Here is a 24,240-nt window from a genome sequence, read left to right on the forward strand (position 1 = left end):
TGAAAGAATTTTGGTTTTGTTTTGGCTGATTTTTGGTTTGCTTTTTTCCATTTTTGAGAAATGACAGTAAGGAGAAATTTTCCACTTTGCTGCACTATGTTTTATTCTGAGAAGTTAAAGGCATGAATTTACCCTTAAATATTTTTACTTTTCAGAGCTGTCCTTCACTATTTTCCCAAGCAAGTGAAGCCTTCATGACAAACATTTCAGTCTTTTTTTCCTCATCAGATTTTCAGAGCCAGAGATCAGAAACAAATTCTATCATTTTTCAGCTCATTTTTCTTTTGCTGTGAAAGGGAAAATACAATTTGGTGTGGGTCTTTGGAGGGTGGGTGAGCATCTTGGAGATGATCTCTTCTTACAGCACAGTGAAGATGCTGGTTGCTGAGTGTGCACCTGCCTACTGCTCTCAGGGCATGTCCAAGGAGGAAGACTGGAGTGCATGGGAGTGAAATACTGGCTTTGCAAAGTCGGCGAGACTTTGACTCACTGTCCTTCAGTAATGTCAAACACATTTGTTCACCTGCTGTGGGGAACCAGCCCAAAGGCCTCACAAGAAGTCCAGATAGATGACACTGGTAACTCTTCCCCTGTCCACTGATGCAGTCACTCCACTGTAAAATGCTAAGAGGTTGGTCAGGCAAGACTTACCCTTGGTGAAGCCAGGCAGCTGTTTCCAGTCACTTTCCCATCCTCCATGTGCCATAGCTTTTAGGAGGATCTGTTCCATGATCTTCACAGGCACAGAGGTGAGGCTGACAGGTATCTTTCACCAGACCAGGTTGATCAAAGCCCTAGCCAACCTGGCCTTGAACACTGCCAGGAATGAGGCTTCCACAGCTTCTCTGACCAACCTGTGCTAGTGTCTCACCACCTTCATGACCAGAGGCAGTACCCTCAGCCTGCCCTTGTGTGTCGTATACCCAGGGCTGGGCCCATAACCTGAAAGCCCTGAAAGGTGGCTTCATATGGGAGAAGGAGCAGGGTCAGGGGGCTGAGGGCCCCTTTCCTGGGGATTGCTCCCTGTGACCTTCTGCTACCCTTTGGACACAGGCACTGCCCTCCACCTGCCCTTCTGTGCCTAGGCTCCCCCCTAATCCCGTGCCTCAGCTCCCTTGGATGAGATGGTGGCAGTGGTGTTCCAGGAGGGCTGGGGGTCCTCCATGACCCCACATTGACCCACGTCCCTGCAAGCGGCACAGCCTCCTGTGCCCAACAGTGGCTGAGGTGGGGTGAAGCACTCAGACATCTTGCTTTTGGGAAAGGGATGCACAGTGTCCTCAGCAAGGTCTCCCATCACTCCATAGAAGAACTGGTTTTGTTTCCCTTTCAGTATCTTTAATAGTTTGCTACATTCTTTTGGAAATGGGAGGACTAGGACTATGGACTAGGACTAGGACATCTACAAGGATGCTGGAGAGGGACTCTTCCCTAGGGACTGTACTGATAGGACAAGGGGCAATGGGTTAAAACTTAAACAGGGGAAGTTTAGACTGGATATAAGGAGGAAATTCTTTCCTGTTAGAGTGGTGAGGCACTGGAATGGGCTGCCCAGGGAAGATGTGAATGCTCCATCCCTGGTGGTGTTCAAGGCCAGGTTGGACAGAGCCTTGGGTGACATGGGTTAGTGTGAGGTTTCCCTGCCCATGGCAGGGGGGTTGGAACTTGATGATCTTAAGGTCCTTTCCAACCCTAACTATTCTATGATTCTATGTACAATATTTGAAATATGGGCGCAATATGTATTGGATTGTCGAGGTAAAGGTGTTTGTATTTTGTGTTCTATTTATTTTAATTTCAAGCCATTTACTGCTTCCTTCTTCCACTAAGTTTCTTTGAAACTTCACTAACTTCTAATCATAAGAGTGCAATTGTTAGTGTAAGCATTGGGGAATTTATCAAAAATAAATTTCCACTAGGGCTCACATTTGTGGCCTGAACAAGCTGTCCTGACACTGAAAAGACTGATACACCTTGTGTTCGCATCAGATCTTTATTCCATGTCAAATTGATCTAAAAGCATGGCTATGAGCTTACTTATATCTGAAAATGTTATTTAGCCCATAAAAATGGTATTCCTGTGCTTGATTTACACAAAGTGACTATTTTTAAAGGAAAACAATTAAGTATTTTTCTAATGTTAATGCAAGCAGTAGAAACTCATAATGTTTTTTTCACAGGAAATTAACAGACCAGGAATTGAATTCTTGGCTCTGTGAAGTAAGTCGTAATATTTCCATCTGTTTCAGTGATGTACTCCCTATCAACTGCTGAATAATTTCAAATTACAGAATAGGTTTCAGAAAATTATGGCTATCTTCAAATACAGCTTTTAAATAAACGGCCAATACTTGAGCTAAATACCCAGGTTTATGTTTCTTCTCCATAGGCACATAGCATCCTGACAAAACCAACCAAATGCCTAGCAAGTATGACAGATAACTGTTTGTATAAGCACAATCAACAGCTTGTCACACTGCTGCCTTCCTCTCTGTAAGCTCAGTACCCAGAAGCCTAATAGCTCAGTACTGTCAGACTGACTCAAATTAACTGCAAATGATGGGGTGATATTTATTTAGGGCAACTCTTGGCATACGGTTAATTTACATGTTCTACTACTTAAGGATTTTCTCTTCAGTGGAAAGCAAACCATTAGAATACTAAGGGAAGATACTGTGCTCTTTCTTGAAACATGTTGAGCATTTTGAATAAAAGAGTAATTATAGTTGTTACAGTCAGCAGAACAATGTGAAGCAGTTTTACTTAGAATGATATGCAAGCACTTGTCAGCTTGCCATTCACAGGAACCCTTTAAAATGCCACACTAGTTACTTTCTAAATGCATAAATATTAAGTCACTGGAACACAAAATAATGAATACTCAGGGAAAGCTATTCTTGTGTTTGGATTTCGGCCACGCAATCCATGGCAGAAAATCTACGTATTTCTAGAAGAGTAACAAAATAATATTCTATGTAAGTTAGATTTCTTGCTTAAATTACACTGATACTAAAAAAATCCCACACCAATTACCCCTTGCAGTCTTGGCACAGTATTGTACTGTCCATAGTATTTAACAATAACCCATTTCAAAATACAATATTCTTATGGTAATGCATCAATTACAGTCATTACCACAATTCGTAGGAAAAGCTGTATTTTGCTCCAGGGATTTGGGGGTTCTCTATCTGCAGGAGCTTACTATCTTGCAAAGGATCTCTGCACCATACTGAGTCAGCACAGGCTACTGAGCCATTTTTAATGCAATGTGCTAATTAGTTACCCTGGTTTTAAAATACTTAAACACCAAAACCACATGCCTGGCATTGCTGAACTTCATTTTAACAAGTCAGATATTTGTATATGACACTATCCATCTTCTCATTGCTGAAAGCATATACTATGGTGCACCACATTTTTAATCCCTCTTATCTCTGTGTAAATCTGGCAAAAGTTGATTGATTTCAGTAGGCTTCCTGGTGAGATGTTTTTTTTTTTTCTTGTATAACAGGGCAGAATTTGGGTTATGTTCTCATTTCCAAGCCGAGTGCTCCTGCAGACTTCTGCACTGCCCCATGCTGGCTGCAGTAAAGGCATAACACAGCTCGGATAACTGCCTCCTGAAAGCAGAAGTGCTCCTTGACATTTGAGCTCCAGCTCATGGCGATTTTGCTGCCTTTCTCCTCTCCAGCTTCTGCAGGCTGACTATGAACATTCATTAGGCTGCTGTATTATAAAAATAGACTAGTTACTAAGACATCAATAAGTTACTTAATTTAGAGACTGTGCAAGGAATTTTTTCATGGGTGATTTTGGCAGTGGATACCTTGCATTATGAAGCCCCCAAGGCTGATTTGGTAATCAGCTGGGCTTTCAGCTCAGTCCCTCATGAAACTGGGTATGTAAGAAAGCTGCTGTGCTCCTTTTGCTCAGAAACATGCTCAAGGTCTTTTTCTGTTAGAGGATCTTTGCCAAAACCCACTGCCTTTGAATGTACCCTTGCCAAAACCACCCTGTTCTCAACTACATGACATCATACGTAGTCTTCACCCCAGTGAAAAAGGACAGTATGTAATTCAAACACCTAGACACCTTTGACTGTCAATGCATTGCTGTCAGCAAAGGTTAAACCAGCTCCATTACCAGAAGGAACACACCCTGAAAGTAGCTTGCAAATGAAGTTCCCTTATTGTAGATGGTTCAATATTGGTTTTATCTTGAATAGTGGTGCAAACTTACCGGTATATATCTGTGCATAGATGTGAGAGTAATTTCTGAAGGAAAGTATAGGCTGTGGGTCACTGGAGGTAGCTCAGATGGGGTTGCCTGCAAGCATTTATTTATTAAATCATTTTAACACCAATAAATGTTGGCTGCAGGGATAAGGAGGTTCTTTGTGAAAACATGTTGGAAAACTGAAGATTGTCTTCACACTAGAGAGCCTACAGCAAATTACCTGGCACTCAGGCTGTTACTGAAGAATCTGAAGCAAGCCACTATGTTCAAAAATACTAGTCATGATGTTAGGGACCTAAACTTTTACACAAAAAGCTCAAGGAGCTTTGCTGTTCACTGAACAGATGACTGAAAAACCATGCTCTTTGAGGTTTATGTTCATGGGTTTTCTCTATTAATCACAGAGCCACTTTACATTTTTTTGATAATTTTCACAAAATTGGCTGAACCCCAGCTTTAATGATTTAAACTAACGCTAGCTTTAGTTTGTGCCTTTTTGGTTTCTGCAAAAATGGAGGGACCGATGGGAAAGCATATGAGAACTCATTGACTGAAAAAAATGGAAAAACTGGCTGCGCAAGCAGCAGAATAGCATATTAAAGAACAAAGCAAGGTCAGCTTATCGCAAGGTCAGAAATCTTCTCTTTGAGGGTTTTGTTTGACAGTGACACAAGGACAAATACTTGTAAGGAATGCTGAAAACTGAGTGTAGACGGTATGTACAGCACACTGATTCCTTACACCAAGACTCGACCCTGTGGTGTTTTTATCATGGGTGATGGCTTTTTGGTTCTTCGATGGTTTTTTTCCTTTGGTTCACTGTGACAGTACCTTTTCATGTGGCACAATTTGATTGCGTTAAAGAAAGCAGCAGGTATGGCAGGGCTCGGGGAGTAGCCAACTGTACAAAAGGAAGGAGGATGTATACTTTCAAACTGCTTTTTATGTTATAATAGACAGCTACATGGGGGCAAGTGCTTCTGGCTCTGAAAAGTGGGACTCCACTGCTTAAATTTTTAAACAGAGAGTGAAATGGGCAGTCCCACAGGTATGGTCTGCAACTGCATGTAGGGACAAAAAATGTATCCTCTCACTTACTGTTCCTTCAGTGGTAGATTTATGCAGTGACATACTCCTAATCATAGTAATTGCTTTGAAAAATATGTTGCATTGAATGTATTGCTTTCTCTGTCATAGGGGTTGGAGTATAACATAGCTCAAGATTTAAAAAGAATATGCCTTAGTATTTAGCCCAGAGAGCAACTCCTTGAGGACTAGCTTCATCAGAGGCTTTTCCAGCTAGAACATCAGTCAGGACAGGAATGAACCTGGAACAGAACATGAGTAAAGGGTGAGTGTCTGAAATATTCAGGGTGTAGCTGGGAAAGCAGTAAGAATGCTGAAGTCTGTGTCATCGTCCTTTGCCTCTTCTCCCTCCTCCCCCCTGCTTTTTGTTACTGTCTCTAGTTTTAAAAAGAATTAAAAGCTCAACCAAGTGTATTAATGCTTCCTTTGAATTATTCCTTTAAACAAAATGTTGAAAACTTGATTTTCTTTTCATTATTGTTATTATGCATGGTAATTCTTTCTTCTGTAGACTGTGGAAAGTTCTACTACCTCTACAGACCTGAAAGTGGTGTTAGCCACTTTAGGTCTGTGACAAGTAAATTCGTAAGGCCCTGAATAAAGAGGAAATAGTCTGATTTTGAACATGACCTTGCACACTGTATCTTTGCCACCAAGCTCCTGTTCCACTTGGTTTGAAGTGATAATACTGTAATTTGGCCAGAATACAGCTTGTGTGGATTGATTACCTGTCGAGCTGTGGATACGTGGATACAAGGATACAAGGCACAGTGTGGGAGGCTCTTGAGCTGCTGAACTGCAGCAGCAGCTTACAAAGGAGGCACAAATTTTTCCTCTCTGTAATGCATATAGCATTGCTCCTCTTGCATATTTACAGCTTGTCCTTATGTGTTATATAAAGGCTGGGCACTTCGTTAAAAGTGGCAGAGACCAACCTGGTACTGAATGAACAAAATGGAAAAAATAAGGATTAAAAACTTGGTCAGGGCCAGTGTCGGCCAGTGGCTGAGCCAAGAGGAGAATCCAGGCATCCTGATGCACTGTACAGTGCTTCTCACTAGGCCATGACATCTGTTGTGCAGATAATACAGTAAAAAAAGAGAAAGGGGGAAAAAAAAGGATGAAATGTCATCTGAGCCACCTCCCTTTCTGCATTAGATGAATAGCAGAATCTTGTAACAATGCAGCGAGACAGTTGCCCATGATGTAGGTGTATGTATAATGGCTGGTAAACTATAAAATACACCATAGAAAAGGCCACACAGAATCACCTCGAAGCTTATGCTACTTTTTAATGCAAGAGCATCTTTTTATCTGCTATAATTTAGCAAGATCTTGTTTTTCATACTTTCTTATAGATGTCAGTGTCCTGGGTTCAGCAGCAGCAGTCATTTTTCTCCTCCTTAGTAGCTGGTGCAGTGCTGTGGTTTTGACTTTCAGCCTGGGAACAGCGCTGATAACACCAATGTTTTTAGTTGCTGCTCAGTAATGTTTACTCTGACCAAGGACTTTCTGAGTCTCAGGCTCTGCCAGGGAGGAGGGGAAGCTGGGAGGAAGCAGAGACAGGACACCTGACCCAAACTGACCAAAGAGGTATTCCATACCACAGCACGTCATGCCCACTATATAAACTGGGGACAGTTACCCAGAAGGGCTGGATCACTGCTCTGTTGGGCTGGGTATTGGTCAGTGGGTGGTGAGCGGCTGTATTCTCTTCCCTCGTTATTTCCCTTATAATTATTATTATTGGTGGTAGCAGCAGTGGTTTGTGTTATACCTTAGTTACTGGACTGTTCTTATCTCAACCCGTGGGAGTTACATTCTTTCAATTCTCCTCCCCATCCCTCGGGGAGTGGGAGGGAGTGAGAGAGAGACTGCTTGGCTGACCAAGTTTAAACCACAACAGTAAGTTTACCAGAATACCTGCTGTCGTTGTTACAGTTCTTGCCAGTTTTGCAATGGGGTCACACTACCACCATATTTCTGGATGACATTCTAGAATTTGAGTAAGAACATAGTCTTTCTTTCACATCTTTAAAGAAAACAAAATTAAACAAGTGAGACTTTATAGCAGTGGTGACATTTAGCCAATGCTTTCAAGAGCTATATTAACATCAACCTGGCACTCACGGATTCGAGCAGGAGCTTTGCTTTTTCATTGAGAGGATTTGTTTGGGATTAAGCAAGCCAGACAGAGGTGTGTAAAAATGATACTGTGGCAGCTGAGTCATCTGACGACTTCTCTGTCTTTGATCCTGTGTTTGCCCCAGAGAGACATGTGAGGCTATGTTGTAAGTGTCCTTTATAATTGTAAGGTTGAAAACCTTGTGTCCTGAAATAGTTTATGACTCACCTGTGTCTGCAACACTTGCCATTGTGACCACAGGATTTTATTGTAATGTCCTTCCAACACAGCTGCCAGCAATTCTTCTTCAGAACTTGTTCAAAATGTAGTTGTCTGCTTCCTTGCTGAAGTCAGCAGCTGTGCCTGTTTTACTATTACACTGACAGATTGCCTTGAAGTTGTCCCTTTGTTTTTTTGCAGACCTTAATGGATATGCTACTTGTCTTTGTTTTTCTCTGAGCCTTGTATTTTGAGATTTGCATTTTAGCAATGTCAGAACAGTAAAGATCCTAAAGCTGTATTTCAGCATGGAAAAACTATTTTGTCTTCTGTTGCTTCTAGAAAATTAATCTCCCTTCAACAACTATCTTGGTGTATTCTCTCTATTCCTTACACTCTCCTTCCCATCTTTTGACATTGAGATTTGCTGCATAATGTCCTGTTGAATGCATAAAGTTTAAATGTAAAACTTGTGGGTTTTTTTTTTCACACCCTATGAGCATTTGACAGAAAGGAGATTTGAAAATGTAGTCATTACATTTCATAATGTAATTCCACTGTAAACTGGAATAGCCCTTCTTGACAAGAACATTGGGTAACCAGTACTGTGAGTTTAGAAGGTTGGCTCATGTGAGTCAACTTTGAGTTTCCAAGAGGCAGAGTTCAAATGTGGTAATAGATGCAGACATTAGCCTGAAAACTTGGTCAATTCTGCAAGTGTTTTGTTCTGAGAAAGATTTGAGGTAATTTTACAACATGTAGCTCTTCAGGAGAAACAAAAGTACTTCTGTTGCATTTTGTTTGATGGGGTAACAATCTGAGGCCAACTTTAAAGAGGAATCTAAAATCTTACCTTATGGTACGAAGGAATTCTGACTCAATAAATATTATCCTTCACTGTTCAGTAAATAAACAGATGACAGGCACAGTCATTGTAGCCCTTTACATTTTCCCACCATGTAAAGTGAAGTGCCCACTTCCTTTCATGCTCCCTTTGTTTCCTGCATTCAGTCCAGTTCCTGAACACTTTCGCTGAAGCTTGGAAGTGCCTCAGCCTTGTTAGTACCTAGACTGTTAGCATGAAAAGCGTATGAATGCTGTACAGCATTTGAATAGGCTTGAATTCCAAGTTTAAAACAGGAATGCTGAATGCTGAATTTGGCAGCTTTTGGGAATTTGGAGGTAAAACCCTGAACTGAATTGCCTTTGAGGAGGTTGGCATCATGATATGGGTTTGACTAAAAGCTGTCAGTCTAATGGTGGCTGCTAGATGCCCATGTCCTGCAGAGCAGCAGCCTAGTTCACTCCTAATTAAAATTCCAGCTTTAATCTGAGTGAAGATGGGCCAGAACAATCTTCTTATTTCCTTTCTGTGCTTTCCTAGTGCCTGTGCCACATTTCTGTTTCATTTACTCTCACGGGTCTGTTCAGGAGGGTGGCAGTCGTGGCAGCCCAGACATGCGTTTTGTTTGCGAATGTTTCCATGTGAGCAGGATTGTTTCTGTCTTCATAGCTATCCTGCAGGAGCCCCTCCACTCAATTTTCTCTTTAGGAGAAGGAACAAACTGCTTGATGCACAACTGAAACATGTTGACTTTGGTGGTGAAACCATACTCATTGAGAGGGCCGGAGCAGTTTGAGAGACTGACCATACTTTGAACATGTTACCTATTTCTTAGAGCTGTGAGTAACCTCTTGAGAGGTGACATATATACAAAAGTAGCTCTCCATCTTTTTGCCACAAGCACAGACTTGCTGAAAATAGAATCTTCAGAAAAGGAAAGTGAAAGACAGTGATTATAACTACTCAGAGCCACCTCACGCTGTACATGGAAAGTATAAAACTGAAACGTATGCTCAGCTGCTGGCACCAGCTGTTGCATTCATTATAGTAATTGCTACCATTAGCGTGCTATTAATATTTCTCTTACAAATTTGTAAGAGAAACAGAAATGCAGAGTCTGCTCCATCTGCAACCAGTTAGGTTCTTTGTGGGTCAAGTCACACAAGTAACAACTGCTACTAATGCTGCTGTCCTCCAAGGGAACAGTTCTTAGGAGAAGCTTTGTTTCTCTGAGTTACTTATGAAATTTCCATTTTGTGTTGGATGAGAAAGACAGCATGTAAAAATGGGAGAGCAGAGATATATTTGAGACAGGATCTGCTTGCTTATTGCAGCCAAAGTCTAACACCTTGCTACAAGCAGCAGGAAGCCTTTGATGTAGCTTTGTACAACTTGGAGACCCTGGAGTTGACAGCAAATGCAGCCTTTTACCAAATGGGGCTGTGTGTGACTAGGTCTGAACACACAGCTTAGCCTCTGGATTCAAGGCAGCATGCTAAACCACCCTCAGATGCTGGCACTGGTGTGAATCTGAGGTAATGCCATTCCAGCAATTGCAAGATGCTCCTGTATCAGCTCTTCATCACTGGTGTTTTCCTAGAACAGCTTTATTGTGGGCCAGGATTTGGTCCTATGATGTTTGTTCCTTTTCTTTTTTTTTTTATTCTTCCCTATCACCTATTTTTTTTTCTGTTGCTTTAGAGAAATTTTCATCTATGAAAGTGCTGTTGACTCAGCATCTTTCAGCTCAGGAGTGCCAACACTGTTCACAACAAGTAGCTTGAAAAACATGTTTAAATTTCATTTTCTTTTTTGCATAAGCTATTAGAATGGAGAATGTTGCTGATCTAAACAACGGTTATTCATCTGAATGATGAATACTGTAGCTGAGAAAAAGTAGTTAATTTATCTAGTTCATTTCACAAGAAAATGCAAAGTACTGGAAAAGGTTGCTATATTGATGGTTTGTGGTCTGATCCACTTTCAGCTGTAATGGAGAAAATGATTAATCAAAAGTATATCAGTGATAAAAGTTAATTATTCAGTGATCAGTAAATGACTCGACAATATTAATACTGTTGCCTGCAACAGAATTAATATGCTAATGCTGCATACATACAGCTGTAATGTGTGCTATTTCATGGTGACCCGTGCACACACGTATACCGAATACTGTCACTGAAATCAGCTGGACTTCTTCTATGGCTGCTCAACATCAGTGCTTGCTTTTGAAGCACTTTGAGACACTTTTGAGATGCAGCCTGGAGTCTCAGCACTTGTGATTCTTAAGCCTGCAGTGTTCAAGGCCAGGTTGGATAGAGTCTTGGGTGACATGGTTTAGTGGGAGGTGACCATGCCCAAGGCAGGGGGACTGGAACTAGATGATCTTAAGGTCCTTTCCAACCCTAACTGTTCTATGATTTACAGGGAAAATACTTCCAGCACTCCCTGTTGTAGAGAAAATATGAAAACCAGAATCCTAAAGCTAGAATCCAAGAGGCAGCCCTAAATAGCCTCAGTTTGTTTGGGAACACTATGTTGTTTTTGTTTTCATAGGGCCTTCCAAGCTTCTCTGGAAAAGGCAACCACTTCTGCATGATCATCCCTTCAGCCACCTGCAGGCCCAAAGTCTAGAAAAGGCTGTGGCTAAGCACAGCAATGAGATGGGATGGGCTTCTGCCTCAAGCAGCTGGAGGGCAGGCAGCAGTGGGACAGCCCTCCCAGTCCCACAGCTGCCTGCCCTCCAGCAAAATATTCTCATTTCCCCCTCATATAAGGGCACCAAAAGTTGCAAGTCTGTCCCAAAGGCCACTTTCACCCCACGCCCTCCAAATGCCTTGTCTGACTTCGTGGAGAGTGGTGGGAGAAGGTGGGAAATTCAGTGTTGGAGGGTGAGGGGATGTGCTGCAGCACACTCCAAAGCATTAAGAAACAGGTGGTTTGGTTTTTTCTTTTTTTCTTTCTAAGATGGTTGGCGTCTACTTTAACATAATCTCTTTGCAAAAGCAGGTGCTGTGTTTCTTACCACACTGAGAAGCGTCCATCCTTTATTTAGCAGGACTGCGGGCAGAGCTACTGTCTTGCTGAAGCACGTGAAAGCTCCATCCTCCTGCTTTCTGTACACCCTTCTCCTCACTGCCTGGAGGGCAAAGGATAGCAAAGCTGGTTCTGGGAGTTGCCTTCTTCATTATTCTGGATTTTCCCTTCATCTCCATCTAGTGTCAGCTTGTTCACCTTCTGGGCTCAGTGAGAGGAAAATGGTTTGCCCATCAGATTACCTAACTCTCACACAAATTTCACACATCCTCGGAAGCTGGGGAAGGCTGTTCTCTCAAAGTGAACTCTAGCCCAGGACCAGCAAAGACCTGACTATAAGCTTTGCCCCAGCCAAAAGTCCATCACTTCAAGGAATGACAAAACGTAAAATTTGATGGATTTGGAATGAAAGAGCAGTTGATTCCAGAAGTGTCATACATAGCACCGATTGAAGCAGCAAGGTTTGAGGGGGACCCTGGTTAAGTTTTAGCAGTTCATCATTAATACTGCATTTGTCATGTTTTATGATGATTTATGTACTATTACAGAAATAATAGACCAAGCTCTAAGCTGATGTAAATCTTCACTGCTCACTCCAACTCAGTGAAGTTCTGCTAGTTTGGACTTTGATGAGCAGTTTTTTTGTTACATACAATATTTTCCCTGCTTCCACGGGGTTTGCAGTATGTATTTCAAGTAACATGCTGATAACTTCATCTGAATGCAGAGCTTTCTCTGCAGATTAATAGCGTGAAGTTGATCTCACAAAAGGACATGTACCTGACCTCGCATTGCTAATGCAGTTAAAAACACTAACGAGGTCTTGCTACGGGTATTAGCTCTTAGCTTTGCAGTTCTCCCAGAAAAAATATAATTTGATGTTTACTCTGCCACAGCAAATTCAATTCTATTAATTCCCAAGTTACATCCCTTGCATGTGAGAATGCCCAAGAATTTGTCTTTATGAGTTCTGGTTCCTAATAATATCTATGCTCACTGTCTTATAGTCTGAGAAACACTGAACCAATCTGAGAAATTATATTTGATGTGACCTCTGTTTCACTGCTGTCAGTATCTTTTCATCCTACTTTTTCCTGCAGTTTGTTGATCTGAGCTAGGAACGTGGAACTTGATTTTTCAAGGCGCTCTGCTTCTGAAAGGGCCAGGATATAAGGACACAGCCAGAGATCCACCTCTTGATCTCCCTGGGGGACAAGACCCTGCCTAGGCAGAGGGTCAGGGCAGCAAATTACCCTCCTGGGTCTATAGGCTGCTATGCTGGCCAGGCTACGGAAATCGAACTTTAGGGTATCATTTTGACTGGGAGTAAAAGGGGGAAAAGTTCAATAATATCCACAAACTTGGCCTGAACATGTAATGGTGTGACCTATCATCCATTCTTTCAAATAGATCATTCAGGTCTTAAATCCAAAGCCTGTGTGTTGGCAATCTTAGACAAAGAAATTTAAAAGCTTTGGGCTTGAAACCTGATTTTAAATTTAAACCATAATTGATTTTTTTTCTCATTTTGATTTTTATGAGCAGATGGACTATAACCAGCAGTTGCCCTTGAGGAGTCTTAAAAAATGTAGTTCTGTGAACTGCTTCCCTGAAGATTGATAGAGCTGTTATTCCTTCAGCTATCTCTGAATCATCTTCAATTACTATATGTCTTTATAAAATAATTATAGGTTTTATCCAGGAACCGAGCCCGGCTCTGTATTTTTCATAAACACTTGAGCAGGCTTGGTTAGCAAAAGATGACTTTACCCAACCCAAGCTTTCAACTGTTTAGCTTTGAACTTTTATTCTCTTATTCAATGTTTTGCTACCATGTAGCAGCTATATTCCTTTGGAACTGAAATGGAAAAGATTTTGGCTGGTCTATCCATCTCTTTACACTTACTAATTTGTCTGCCGGAGTAAATCACACACAAGAATGAACTTAGGAGACTTATTAGCTCCGATTAAGCTAATCAGACTTAAACCAATAAATAAATTATGATCTTTCCCTGGAACATCTCTGCTTGTGTGGAAATCAGTCCGCTCTTTCTTTTTCCCTGTGCATGTGTAATGGAGAAATACTTTGTAGGAAAAAATCAGTTTTGAATGCAAGATAAGAACAGACTGAATAAAAATATGTGGTGGTTGGGTGGTAGCTACATGGAACTGTCATCCGATGCCCTTCTGTGTCCTGTGTCTCCAGATACAGCTTTGTTAATGTCTTGGCCAGTGATGGGTATGTTGCAATAAGGAAGGCAGCAGGTAGAATCACTGAGACTGCCAATTGTTCAGGCAAGACAGGTCCTCACACATTAAGGCTGGCAGTTCTCTTCCTTCAGGTATTCTAAAAGATTTGGGTAGAAGATATTTTGCAAAGGAAAGGTTTTGTTCCCTCTGCACCTTCCATTTTTGCTACTATTAGGACACACTTACTCATGGCAAAGATCGGGTTAAAGTACCCATCTTTCTTTTAGTGAAATGTGAAGAACTGGGAAGTCATACAGCTTCCATGTGCCTTTATATAATGGTACAGGAGGGGATTGTTCTTCTTTCAAGATGAGTTAGCAAAGTTCTTGATTATCAGAAGTGTTGCCAGTAAAATAGATTTTCAACTCTGTAGAAGTTATATCTCCATCTTTGTTTTCTGTATTATTTTTATGCACATAACCTGTAATTTATATGCACTGCTGTGGAGGGTGCATGCATAAGTCTTTCACTTGGAGGAATTTTCAGCATGTATGCCACTGAAATGAAGTATGGAAGGAATCTAAACTCTAGCTTTTCTTCAGTCCAATGTGATCGGTGGCTGCTGCTGGGATTTTGCAAGGTGTCTTAATAGAAGCTGCCACTTCTAACTAGATGTGTTCCAGAATAACCTCTGAACTCTAGTATTGCCAGTGCTGGTAAACTACATAACAGTCAGCAGCTTGGCTGTTCTTTGGGGATGTGATTAAAACCACTGCATTCCCTTTGGTTTAATGAAGTAAGTTTCATTCTTCCATCTCAGAGTGCACAGTCTGTTATAAGTTGATTTAACTGACTCTCATTTAGGGCATAAAACTTTGGATTAGATCTCTGTGCTCTGTTTACTTAAACCTCTTTGCAGAAGATTCATATTATGAAGCAACGAGAGAAACTCCTCATGCCCAAGAGGACTGGCTGGTTAAGTGAGAAATGTTCCTGTGATGGGGAATAGTATGTTTAGTACCTCAAGACTGAGTGCTCACTTCAGTGACCTGGCCTTCTTAAAACCCTGCAGATTTTAACTTAGTTAAATGATGATGGCTTACAAGTTCAGCTCAGTGTAAACTGATGCAGATATTTTTTTCCATGTTTCCCTTGTTGTTTTTTTTTTTGGGGGGGGGGTGTTGGTAGAGCTCCTCATCCAGATAATGGTATTGCTGTGGCAGACAAATACATATGGGAGCTCTGGTTGCCTTGCCTGTTTACACTATAAACATCACACAAGGAAAGAGAGACCTAAGGGTGAAGTGAGTTGCTCAAAATCAAGTAATCAGGCCCTGGACTGAGAATCTCACTCAGCTGAAATTCAGCCTCATGTGATCTTATCACCTTGCTGTTTCCTAATTTGCTGCCTCTTTTGATGCTTTGCTCTGATGCCCTTTCTCTCTTGTTCTTCAGGGGCTACAGGTGTTCATAGCACTACCTTTGTTCATGAACATTTTCTTTTAAATAAAGGGTTAGGGTTTTTAAAAGATTGCTTCAGGGATGCAGCTGATCACAAGATAGGAAATGTAACTTGAGCATCTCTGGAAATAAATTTGTGATGCTGTAAACTTGACATTTTTCAAGATAAATATATTTAATCAGTTCTGCTCTTGAGATTGCAATCGGGATAGAGGCGCATCTCCCCTTGTACCTGCTTAGAATTCATTTCATGTCAGTGGTGAATGAAAACTGCTTATATACAGTGACACAGATAGTAGATTGGTAGGTGTTAAAAGAGCCCAAAGTCTACATTTTATGTTTGGCCAGTGTGTGCCTGGTCATGTAAGCAGGCAGGACTACTCATGCTATTTGATATTTTTTACAACTGCTGTACTGAAGGAAGTAGATTTATCTCAGGGTAGGGACAATATGCAGAGGGGCACCCTCTGTTTTAATGTCACCCCAAAGTCTCTCTCGTGGATAGTGACATTTTGTTAAGCAGGATACCAATATGAAAACCTAAAGATTTGCCAGTATTCTTTTCTGATTTACAGTTAAGTCAAATGTTTCGTTTTAGAGGATCCTGATTCTTCCAAATATTTGAATTAATGAACAATTTTCTTTATCCAAAGTCAGATTTAATTGCAAATAATTAAAAATTGTTTCAAGGAAAGCTGGCATTTATTGACATTAGGAGAGCATGGTATAATGCATCTTTAGGCTGGCTAGTATAATTGTGTTTTCCTCCTCTCAGAATCCCTACCTTGATCATATTAGGCTGACCATAGAATAAATGCGAATAAATACTTCCACCAATCCCAACAGACTTCTGGAAATGTCTATTTATTGCCAATTATTTCCTTCCAGAACATAATTTGCATCTGAGCCACGGACTGCTCTACAATAGCTTATCTCAGTGTAATAATACATCTAGGTCTGTTGAAGTATCTGTGTACAAAGTGAGTAATATAGGGAAAACCAAGAACTCTTCAACTAGTATTTGATAGTTAGAGCAAACAGCAGGGACACACACAATCTCCAGAACAGCGCTCTGTGAGGATGGGTACTTTCAGAAGGTAGCACCACAATATATTTTTCTACAGATTAATTTGTTTTTTAAAATAGGATTTTAAGTCAACTCTGCCTTTCAGAAAAATATACAGTATGTTTCCTTTCAAGCATTGCTCATTTACTGTATGGCTGGCCTGTTTCATGCAACACAATTCATTGACATCAAGCAGTAAGAAGCTGGAAGTAGAAAAAAAGTATCACCCACCATCTGCTTCTGTACTGCTCCAGGTGCTGCATACCTTTGTGTATTTCATCTGTGATTCATTTCTAATTGACCAATTTACTCCAATATCCTATTACGGTATGTGGTATTTTTGGGAGCTTTTCATTGTTGTAGGGTTGTTTGTTGGTTTTTTTTCTTCCTCAGCCGGCTGATATATTGAACTTTTCTGTGGGTTTCTCTGACTGTATTTTGTATATTAACTCCAACTGCCTCCTAGACCTGAGTCTCCTGATCTCTGGGTTTATTTTTTATATACTTTTTCCCTTCAGTCTTGTTGTCTCCTATTTCACATCAATTTGCCTTTTACCCCTGAGTGAACTTTTTCAGTGTTTTCTGCATTGGCTGAGGTTTTTATGTTTCTCCTTGACTTAATTTCCTTTGCTGAGTCTTGGTTTTGCTTTGTCATTTCTGTATAAAGGAAGGTTAACTTGGTCTGCTTGAGAGTTAAATCAGAAAACACCCTGAAAGGCACATAAGGAAATTTCTCCAGGTCTTGGAGTCAGTGTGCCTCAACACGTCTCGTGCTACAGTAACATATAGCATCAGTTGTATGTAGGCTGTTACATTACCACTTTCCCCGTGTAAGGGGAGACAGTGTAGACAAGGATCAATAAATAGCAAATGTCAAAATGAGAGAACTGTTCAGCAGTTCCCAAGGAAGAGGCAGTGCTTTTTGCAGGGTGGATTCTCAAGGGCGTTGTTACGGTTCATTCTCTGTGAGAAGGAGCAGAGTCACACAGCAGGTATAGCAGCAAAAAGTCTGTGCCAAATATCCAGCAGGCACAATTGCTCCATTATGGCTGCTAGAGCTACAACACGTACGTATATTATATGCATATAGAACATATCTGAACATACTAGTATTCTCTGGGAAAAGCGGTTTTAGAACAGACTTTCAGTAAATGCAGAAAATCTGGTAATTTATTTTTTAACCTCTATTCCCATTTTGTAATGCCCTTTCCCTCCCAGCTCTTGAAGCTTATCTTCAAGTCAAATTGTGCTGACCCTTAGAGATTAACTGTACTGTCCAGAGGGAGGTGGGGCAATATTGCAAGAGACAGTAAAAATCCCTTCCTGAAGATCTGAACCTTGATCTTTCCTGAAGAATCTTACTAAGACTCTTTCAATTCAAGAAAAGGAGAAAGAGCTGTCAAAGGAAGAAAGGTAAACTGAGACACTGCCACATCATTCATACAGGAATGAAATGATGTGTGGCACCGGCAGCAAGGCAGTAACAGGCTCTGATATCTGGAGTTGTCTTACGCCCCTTACGTTTTTCCTCTTCCCAGATCTTCACTAAATCCAAGCTTCCACAGTAATACTTATATATTTTAAGTGAATGCATCATATCTTTTACCAGTTCAGCTTATCTCCCTGGTTTTACTTTCTTCATAGCACGTACTGTATCTGCACTGAATGAATCTTGTGTTATGCCAGTCTCCTTTTCATTTAGTCATAAGTAATGTATTTGGCGTGAATCTGGAATTATCCCTGCTCTCAGTTTGTCTTTATAACTTGCTGCTCCTGAAGGGAGGTTGAAGGACATGGTCACAGTTGTATTACCAATGTTATGATCCAGAACTGAATAGCTGTGTTTGTGAGTGAACCAGGCACATGAACCCAGCTGACCATGCAACTGGAAGGAAGATAGAGGGGAAAAATGTAATATCAATGCAAGGAAGGTGCAGCAGAATTTGGCTTAGAAGAATATGGATCTGTCATTGATAAGGAGGTGTGAAGAAATCTCAAGGAGTCAAAATAGCAGTTCATGAGTTGCATATTAGACAGAACATCCAGATGTATCTACCAATAGTAATTTAGCAGAAAGTAAATGTCTGAAAAGGGTCTGAGAGGCCAAAAAGAGAAGACTGGTTTACACAAAGCAAAGAAAAAGAAGATAGATTGCATACAGTCATCTTGCTCTATGAAAATCCACAAAGGCTCAGAGAACTTTGCATATTTACTATAGAGATGTAAACTATTTGATTAATTTTCCTTTGTTTTTAATTCTCATCACAAAATTACATAAGAAATATTACTTTATCTTATGCTATGGAAGAAAAATCTCTTTGAAGAATGTAATTTTTTAAGTGGAAGCCTTATTTAAATGCATCCTTTGTGTTTTCTTTACAGTGTTCTTTGAAGGTATGAGTACATGCTTTGCTTAGTAATTAATTGGTGTTTAAATACTTATCATTTTATGTCTAGAAGGGAAATTTTAAGAGCTTATTTTCTTGCCCGGCTGCCAGGAAATATATTTTGCAAACAATAGTTCCTCCAACATTTTTACAGAAAAATAACAAACAGAACTGCTGTGATTTGTACTTGCTGGTGAGAGGAAGTTAATGAGGAAAATGCGCTCATGGTCTGCCAGGCACAGCTGATACAGTTCTGGCAAAAGAACTGTTAACAGTTCAGCATTGGGCTCTCCCCCTCTGAAAGGAAACTGCTGTGCTGAGGACCGCAGGACGGCAGGGTCTGGCCTGATGCAGGTGCCTTCCCCGTTGATGTGGTGGAATCTCACTTGCTCTGTGCCAGACCCTCCAGGTGTTGCCTGTCAGAGGGGCTGGCAAATGTGCAGTCAGACAGGACCATCTGGGATGCCTGGGGGCCTCTGCTAGTGAGTGTTCTGCCAAGGGGGATGTGAGGTGTGGCTGGGAAGGTGTGCTGGAGGTGGGTGCTGGGCTGCACAATGAGCCCACAGAAATACCTGGGAAGTAAGCAGGGAGCGCCCAGGTGCCACATGGGGACTCTTCACAGGTCAAAAAGAAACTGCCCTGGCATTCTCCAGTAGAAGCTGGGAGCTGCCCAGCAACTACCTTAAACTCTGACAACCAAATCACTGAGAACCTGGTAGATAGTGAACTAAAACATTTTAAAAGAATATTCTAAAACATGACAACAGAAAATCTCTTTAGGCTTGAGAAGGTTATTGAACACAGAGTCTCATGTTTAGCTTATGCTGAACTATCTGGCCACAGATTCAGTCATCTATTGGGGTAAAGCGAAAAAATAGTGTGGTGAAATCAATAACATTAACAGCTTTTGCAAACAGAAACTCTCAGCCAGATGTTTATGTTAATGTAGTGTATCTATATATTTGAAATTATTACCAGTTACACTAGATCGTAATTCAGGGAAACACTGAATAAGCAGTGCACTCTCATCCTGTCCTTGTACTGACAAAATACAGAGGATTCAGAAAGTGCTTGGCTCATGATACCCAGAATATAATTTGCATGCACTGTTGATGGATGTTTCAGTGAAGATCAACTGATCAATTCCTAATGTATCCAGAGACTTTCTATATAGCTGTAGGCACACTAAGTAATCTAGCTCTTGCCTCAGTTTATCATCTCTAATGTGGCTGCAGCATTTTATTGCATTACAAAGCTGATGTAAAGCAGTCATATTCCGAATAGTGTCATATATTGGCCAGAAGTGCAGAGGGTTTACAGTAAGTCAAGCTAGTAAGTTGCATAAATTCTGAAAAAAAAAAATCAGGTGTTTCTGTTGCAAATTCAACTATATTTAACCCATTCTATTGGAAAGAGAGCAGAAAACCAGTAATTCAAATACCTATTCCTGCTCCTTTTCGAAAGTTTTACTAGCTAGACCACTTCAAAGCAAGCAAATAAAAATAACTTCATACTATTTAATCCTAAATGTCATCTGATGACTTTGTAGATGTCTTCTAGTTATAAAAATGCTAAGCTAGTCTAAAGCTAGTTTCCTATTTTTCTAAGTGCTTTGACTCCAGAAAAACCTGTTTCGATCTGTTTTCCTTGTACACTGAACTCAACCTCATTTTAGTTTGATTGGAACTCTGTGATGAAGTGTAATGGAATGTTAATTCTTCCAAAACCTGTTGCTTAAAAAAAACCCCAAAAAACCAAACAAAAACCCCAACAAACTGACTTCTTTAAGTAATCACGTTTGATAGAAAAAGAAATCTAGAGGGTATAAAATGAGAAAGTCATTATGCTGTTCCACGTGAACACCTATGGCAAAACATTTCTGATTCTACTTACAAGTTCTGCTGGGAGTATTTCAATTTTCTGGCTCATTGTCAGGTGAAGCTAAAAGCTTTTAAGGACACATAAGACATGTTTGAGTTCGAAGCATCCAAGAGTTGTAAACATCTCTGATATTAGAGGCGATTTGTTTGGTTTATTGTTTAGCTCTGCAATAGCTAAGCATGAACATTTAAAACTACATTCTCAGCTGGGGCAGACAGGTTTAGATTTGTAATTTCAATGCCTTTTTTTTGTTATTATTTATTTACATTATCTGGAAGAATTGTCTATGCGTGCTTTTACAGAACAGTTATGTAGGATGTACTTAGCTTCAGATTAATTATGAGGTTTTGCAGTGTTAAGTACAGTTGCCTATTCAACATGCTGCAAAAGAAAGACTCTTTAATACGAAGAAACAGTTTAGAGTTTATCCTTTCAGCAGGCTGAGACATGCTACTCTTTGCTAACAGCTTATGAGAATTTCAGCTTGGCCCTTCCCTTTGAGCTGGAAGAGCTTGCTTTTATCCTGAAAGGACACCTCACAGTGCTCTGGACTTGCCATGAGAACAAAGGGAAATGCAATGTGTTCCGCTCTTGCTGGTTGAGGGCAAAATTATGCATCTCAGCTCAGAGGAATAAAATGAGTAACAGGTACAAACTGAAATACAGGAAATTCCATTTAGACATAAAACAATACCTTTTGATGGTGAGGCTTGTCAAACCCTGGCTTGCAGCCCAGAAAGCCAACTGTACGCTGGGCAGCATCAAAAAGAGTGTGACCAGCAGGTCAAGGGAGGTGATTCTACCCCTCTATTCTGCTCTCATAAGACCCCACCCGGAGTACTGCATCCATCTCTGGGGCTCTCAACACAAGACGGATGTGGACCTGCTTTAGTGGGTCCAGAGGAGGGTCAAGAAGATGATCAGAGGGCTGGAGTACCTCTGCTATGAAGACAGGCTGAGAGAGCTGGTCTTGTTCAGCCTGAAGATGAGAAGGCTGGATGGTAAGGGGAATCCTTACATCTGTCTTCCAGTACTTAAAGGGGACCTACAAGAAATCTGGAGAAGGACTTTTTACAAGGGTATTTAAGGATAAGACAAGGGACATGGCTTTAAACTGACAAGAGAGTAGACTTAGGTTATGGAGTAGGAAAAAAATTCTTCCCTGTGAGGGTGGTGAGGCACTGAACAGGGTCCCCATAGAAGCTGTGGCTGCCCCATCCCTGGCAGTGTTCAAGGCCAGGCTGGATGGGGCTTTGAGCAACCTGGTCTAGGGGGAGGTGTCCCTGCCCATGGAGGGGCTCGGAACTGGATAAGCTTTAAGGTTCCTTCCAACCCAAACCATTCTGTGATTCTATGATTCTATGAAACAGCAGCCCGGGCTGCCCAGAGAAGTTCCAGAGTCTCCTTTTTGGAGATAATAAAAGCTTGCCTGAGCAGCTCTGAGAAACCTGCTGTAGGTGTGGCTCTAGGCAGAGGGGTTGGAGATAGCTGCATTCCACCGCCATCCATCCTCTGATTCCATGAGAAAAAAAAAAAAAAAAGAAAAAAGAGGGGTCAGAACTGAAAACTACTCTTGAGTTTTAGAAGGAAAAAACAAGTGAAATGTAACTGCTAATTTTCATGGGCAGTAAACTGGTATTTGCTTTACTAGGAGTTTAGGCCTATCATAAGATAGGAGGGAGACATACTTCAAGCAGGGGAGTCTTTCTGAAAATATGTCCTTTTTTTATTTGGTATTCTAACTACCTTGAGTGACATGTAAATAGTGTGAATGGTTTAGAAAAGTCCAAAAAGCACCCATGCAAAAGATGGAAGCAAAATTCCTGTGTAAAATTTGGTTTAGTAATAACCTTCAAAGGGAAAGAAACCTTTAAAAGCAAAACCTATGTGAAATAGCATGCTGAAATGGGATAGAATTATCCAATTTTTTATTTAAGCACTATCATAGGAAAATTCATTCTTCATGAACAATCATTTTAGGTATCAGCATGTAGAAAAAATGTTGAAGGGCAATAAAAAAGGGAGTCTGAAGGGAATGTATAGCAGAATCCACATCTAGTGGACCCACTGGAGTTAGATGAGTGATCAATGGGTCAGGTATTCCAAAGGTGACAAGAGCTCTAATTATGATTATACCAGTTTCCTACTCACATTTCTGTGACTTCATGTACAGCAGTCACACAGGTTACTCTGTCTCTATGCAAGTAGTCTGTCTCTATGCAAGACTGTGTTGCCACATTAGTAATACGGTTTATTAACTTATAATGGAGAACCAGAATATTGGATATATTCAGTGCAAGATTTTGAGAGATGCTAAGTGTTGTTACAGCATCTGCTGTCTCACTGAACTAAAAACTTACTTAGCAGGTGTTGAAAGAAGGTGGCAAACACCAGGGCAGTGGTGTACAAGGTCTGGTTTCTAGTGCTGGCAAAGTCAGCTTTACAACTTTCAATCCTCAAAAGTTAACATTTTCTTATACTTACTTATTTTACAGGAATATGTACATGTAAGTGTCAGCTTGATATTATTTGTTCAAAACCTGATATCAGACAGGATCTCAGTGGAGCTAGGCAAGTTCAAGCTGAAGTGACTAAATTGAAAAATCACTCTGGGTGGCAAGGGAGCTCTATCTTGTTATTGCAGAATAGATTTTATTTGAGTGTGTTTCCCATCAGTATTTATGCTCCACAGCCTCACAATAAAGAAACAGAAACGTACTTATTGGAATGAAAATAGATGAAATACAACAAGGGAAAGAAAGCTTTCATGGAGAGATGGAGAGGATCTAACATGCAAAGGCTGCAATAAATGTTTCATATAACAATTTGTCTCCTCCCCAGAGTTTCATCTCCAAATTTTTCACCTTTGCCACAAAAATTTCTTGTAACAGTTGAAATTGGGATATCAAAATTAATACCTTTTTTTCTTACTGGGAAACAGGATTTAACCTGGCTTCTTTCTGTTGAAGGCACAAGGACAGTGGACTTGGCATAAATCTCATCCAAAGTCCACGACAATGAGCAGAATTATCTCTATCATGTTTTTGGTATTACTGAAGTGTTTATGGAGAAAATTACAATCCAAGACTTTGATTTTATTTGGCTTTTTGCATGCATTTTCTTCATTTTGGTGTGTGAAAATTTTAATGGCCTTATTGTCATCCCTGGAGTTTATTCTGAATTTGTTTCAACAGATTCCAGAACTCACTGCTTGGGAAGAAATCCACTGAACTTGCTGAATTTCAGCTCATTATACAAAACCTCAGCATTTGCATCTGGTCCTGGTTAGCTGCAGTTTGATTTTCAAACAAACAAACAAAATATCCTAGATACGCTCACAACTGATCTAAGCTTTGTACAGAAAAAGGTTCATGAACTTTGTCAGGAACTCCAGGTTTGTAATGAATGCAGATAAGTTTTATTTGGCATGGTTTTACTTCAAATATGATAGCTTGATTTTAGATATATTGAAATGGAAAAATCTAAACTCAACCACTTCTGTAGTTATGCCAGCACAAACACATCCCTGTTCCTCATTATTTGGAGCTTAAAATTAGAAATGTCCAAGCCAATAAAGGAAAACCCAGAATCCTTACATGTTTCTGCCAAATCTGTCCTGATTGTGCTATTGTAAGATGAAAAATGCTGAACAGAAGTGTTTTCTGCACTGTGTTTGAGCTGATCCAGAGACTGCCAGCTTTTGCCCTTT

This window comes from Lathamus discolor, chromosome 6, assembly GCF_037157495.1.
Source record: "Lathamus discolor isolate bLatDis1 chromosome 6, bLatDis1.hap1, whole genome shotgun sequence".
In the NCBI taxonomy this organism is placed as follows: domain Eukaryota; kingdom Metazoa; phylum Chordata; class Aves; order Psittaciformes; family Psittacidae; genus Lathamus; species Lathamus discolor.